General features: G+C 31.9%; 1 protein-coding gene across 1 annotated transcript in view; it reads right to left on the bottom strand.

The window, feature by feature from the left end:
- LOC145298595 (metalloprotease TIKI1-like) overlaps positions 1-5000 on the bottom strand; it is a 417606-nt gene that overhangs the window by 52067 nt on the left and 360539 nt on the right. The gene's annotated exons all lie outside the window — the stretch shown is intronic.

Below are 5000 nucleotides of genomic sequence, written 5' to 3'. Positions count from 1 at the left end.
TTATAGGTTCCCAAACGGCTGAGCTTAAATTTTGCAAATTTCACACAAAGGTAATTTATGTGTCTGGCAATGTTCTTAGATATATTTTGTACAGAAATTCATCTGATAAGTATTGAACCTCGAAAAATTCCGATCCTAAAAATAGTTTTTTTTTTCTTATAGATAAAAAAGAAGAATTTTTAAAAGAGAGTTTTTATACGTTACACCGGTAAATGAGATAATAAAAACTTAACAAACTATTTAATCTTACCCCCCCCCCGAATTATTCACATCTGGAGATAAAGCTCAGTGGTAGAGCATTCGACTACGGATTGAATGACCCTATGTTTAAGTCTAGGCGTACCACACCATTTTATTTATTTTTTATTATTAATGAGTTAAATTTACGATTTAGAAAAGATATACCATTTAAAACCGCCGCAAATCATTTCTTCGTTTGCATATTTTAAAAGTAAACATTAATGCGAAGTGACTTTTCTAGGGCATTGATCGTCAAGCCCAAATATCAGCTGGCGTGATATTGTAAACAAACACAGACGGAATTTAATGAACGTCATTATCAGTTTATTTCTTTATTTATTTATTTTTATTTAAAAAATTGATTTGGCGGATTAGTCAAATGGGCAATTTATTCCTCGTAATATATAATAATCAATAGATGATTGATTCTCTAATAATACATACGCAATCTGTATAAATTAAAATATCATGTTTAAGCGTATTGTACGACCGAGCAACGCCGGGCGTACTTTTAGTAATGAATATTATGAACATGTAGTCCGACAACATTATAACTGTAAAAAATTTACAACGAGAGTGTGGTATCGATTCGATATACACAGCGACTGATTAGGAAAATTTACTGCGAATCATTGGCAGAGAACCGAAAATCTTTAGAAGAAAATAGCATACCCTCTAACCTTATCTCACGCTACCCCGCCAAACCCCAAAACGAACAGGAGTAGACAAAGAAAACCCACACTCTTTATCTGTGCCGAAACCTAAATGTAGATTCAATGAACAAAGCTTCTTTCTTAGAATGCACGCTTGTGGAACTCTCTTCCGATTGCCTGCTTTCCAGCTGACTACAACTCGATTGTCTTCAAGTCCAATGTAAACAAGTTCTTGATGAACCGTCCTCCTAAGTAATCCAATTTACAAAATGCCCACTACTTATGTTTACTACGCTAGAATCATATTGACTAATGTATATCCATTAACCCTTATCCTCGAATGGCCTTCGGGCCTTTATAAGTGATAATCATGCGTAAAAAACCCACAAAAAACAAAAACAAAAAAAACACCGTCATAAAAATATTACTTTGTAACGCCCCTCCCCCCCAAAAAAACAACTTCTTGAAACAGTAAGATTTCTTACAAAGAAAATAAAAAAGAATTTTTCATTTGTTACTACACATTATTTTATAAAATAAAAACAATTCATAAAACTTACCCTAGATTGATTGTTTTTTTTTTCTATTTATTGATTGTATTTTCATTTTCTTCATTGAAATTACTACACGATAAATGTTTTCTCTCATGATATTTTCTGTTTTCATCTAACGTTCTATAACTTGATCAACGTTCGATACGTAATCTGCAGGAATATGCCGGCACAACAATCACGGAAAAACGGGCCGTTCTCTGCATAAGTACCAAACATTATAATGATGGACAATCCGTTTTAGAAAATGCGAAATATGATACGAAATCAGTTTTTATGTTGTCCAATTACCAAATTAGTCTATATAATTGTTAGTGATATGACGATTCCAAAATGTTGACCCAATACTGCTACAACTACCGAGTCTGTACAAAAGTTCCGATTTCGATAAAATTACCGATTTCGACTCTGTTTCTAAAATTTCCTAATCGCCTAAAAAGTTAGAGTTTAATTTTTTTTCGTGGGAAGGTGGGGGGGTAAATGCTGATACAACTTTCTTTTTAATTTGACAAATTCTCTTAATGTTTTCCTGTTATGTATTGTATCCAATATTTTGATAAACTTATTGCGACATTTTCCTCTACATTTTTCAATTGTGTCATTTTTCCCCCTATTTCTCCACTTGTGTCATTTATACATTTTCCGTTTTTGCCGGGCTATTCTTTCCGTTGCCATTTTAACCTAAATGTGTTATTATAATCGTTAAATTTTAATTTTACTGGAAGTTAAAATCAATAAATATTTATCATCGACACCGGCAATAGAAAATTTACATTTAAAAAGTATATATTAAGAGAATCGTTATTGGAATCGGGAATTAGGTTCAATTTTTTTCCGATTTCGATATCCCCAAAAATTCCGATTTTTTTCGATTTCCGATTCCCCATTCCGATTAATCGTACCAACACTTATAATTACTCAGTTCTCTTATTTTTTGCCGCTAATTTGGATTATTCAGACGACGAAGGTTTTTTTTTTACAACGTTTTTCCGATGCAATCTTTTACATTTTAAAATGCATTGTTTTTTGAAGTTGGAAATATTCATATCGAATTCAAGAATCTATACGGAATTTCTAACAGAACCATTCGTTTACACCCACGTTAGCCGTTAGCCACGACGGAGTAAAAATGTGAGTTTTATTTTATTCTCAGCCATTATGATTTGTAAGCTTTAATCTCCAGAAAACTTACTTAGAACTTATTCTAACTAAACGTCATTATTCGTTGCGTCACGTGGACAGTTCATGTACGGGATTTTGGAGCTTAAAACCTAATCGTATTCCAGATATGTAATATTGCTACTTATCAGGGAAAGTTGAACTTAAAGAAAGTTACATCGGCTGAAACGCTGTGAAAATAAAAAGCAAAGCGAGAATAGTAGTCAGAATAATTCAAACATAAAACTGAAATGTTGAACCTGAAAAACAGATACTGCTCTTTGATCTTGGCCCGAAGGCCATGGAAAACAAATAATTTTTATTAGCTTTGCCTTAAAAGCGACACCAATTTTTTTGTTCTCATTTAGAGGAATATTTATTCTGTAAAGGGGTGACAAAGTTGGAATATTCCACTTTCCTTTTTTAGGGGTACGCAGCATGATAACAGCCGAAGCGAATGCGGATATATAGATAATACACATTATCAATCAACATCTCAAAAATCCCGAAACATGTTGCTTTTATCTACTTTATTAAATGCGTTGCTTGATTAACCATCTTTATGACCAGTTGCTTCTGTATGGATCCGAAATATGATGTATAGGGCTAGGACAACATAATATTCTTTTCATTGTTTTGACTCTATCCGTTGATATATTATATGCTTTTATATAGAGTGATGTGGTTCTTGGTTGATTAACTGTGTCGGATATATACTCGAGAGTTAAACCAATGATAAGAATATTTTATTGTCATAGCCCTTATGATGAACCAGAGATTTCTATTTTATTTGTACAGATCTGGGGTCTCAAGCACGTGGACGTTCGCCCATATGACATGAATAAACGTATTTTGCGGCCAATACTTTTTCAAGAGTAGTATTGGATTTGCCCGCCAAACCAAATAAAAAAAAGCCGTCAAGGGATTTCGACGTCATGAAAGGCCTGTTCAGTTCTTCTTCGTGTAATCATAAAAGACTAGCGGGGCATGCGGAAATTCCACAGTAGACGCACTCATATGTAATATATTGATGTTGGTATTCTTTAGATGTGCAGTGTAAATGTGCTCTGATATTATTGTAGCTTTTTTTGTTTAAACTGCAAAAGTATTTATCTAACATAGCAGGGACGCCCGGCAAAGCCCGGTTGTAAAGTACGTTTAAATTTGATATTTTGTATATATTATTATAGAGTTAATGTTCTATCGATGTTTATATGTTATAAAGTTGCGATTTCAAAAATTAAAATATATACATATCCATATGACTTGGGTGCATTAGCTTGAATCGAAACCGAAATAAAAACTTATGAATATATATATATATATATATATATATATATATATATATATATATATATATATATATTTTACACAGTGGTCACCACTTATCAAGATCCGGAAGCAACTCAGTGATAAGGGTTATTGCAAGTACATTACGTTAGTGTGGAGATTTGATGAAGAGTTTACTTAAGGGGGCGGTTTATTAGGAATTTGTTAACGTTGGACTTGAACACATCCAAGTTGTAGTCAGGTGGGAAGCAGGCAGACGGAACAGAGTTCCACAGGCGTGCAGTTCTAAGAAAGAAGCTATATATATATATATATATATATATATATATATATATATATATATATATATATATATATATATATATATATATATATAACTTGAGTTCCTGTAGCCATCATCGAAACCGAAACTAAAACTTATGAAGAATTCTTGATAAAATTATTTATAAAAAAATTAGATTACTGGAGTGCTAGTAGTTATAATCAAAACTGAAACCAAGACTTGTGAAGAATTCTTAGTAAAATTATTTATAAAAAAAATAGATGACTTTAGTGCCATCAGCTATAATCGAAACCGAAACCAAAACTTATGAAGAATTCTTGATAAAATTATTTATGACAAGAAATAGAAGTACATACCAATTAAACGACCCGGATGTAAGCGTGACACAGAAAAGAACACACGATTTTGCCCTTTTAAAAACAACAGTAAATAAGTATAAATATTAAAAAAAAATATTATTCGGTCTGTAGTCTCGTTTTTGAACAGAATAAACGCTTTAAAATAAGTGAAACCACTAACAACTTAGCCAGTTAATTAGAAAACGGACACTTAGAAAATCGATTTTATTTTTTTTTTAACTATAACAGTAAACAAGTAAAAGTATATTTTTTTTAATATTATCGAGGGGTATAGTCTCTTTTAAAAATAATATATCCTTCAACAACGGCCATAAAATGTGTTTTCAATCGATATTTATTCAATAAGAGACTAGTTTTCCTACCTAGCAAAAAGGGACGAGATTTCCGGGTACAAGTTTTCCGGGGACAAGTTTTCCTTAATTCAGATCTCTATAACTATTTTTTTTTTTCCTAATTTTCCTCATAA

The sequence above is a fragment of the Euprymna scolopes genome, chromosome 2 (assembly GCF_053919585.1).
Source record: "Euprymna scolopes isolate OS-2025 chromosome 2, ASM5391958v1, whole genome shotgun sequence".
NCBI lineage: Eukaryota > Metazoa > Mollusca > Cephalopoda > Sepiida > Sepiolidae > Euprymna > Euprymna scolopes.
This window is presented reverse-complemented; position numbering and strand designations above follow the sequence as displayed.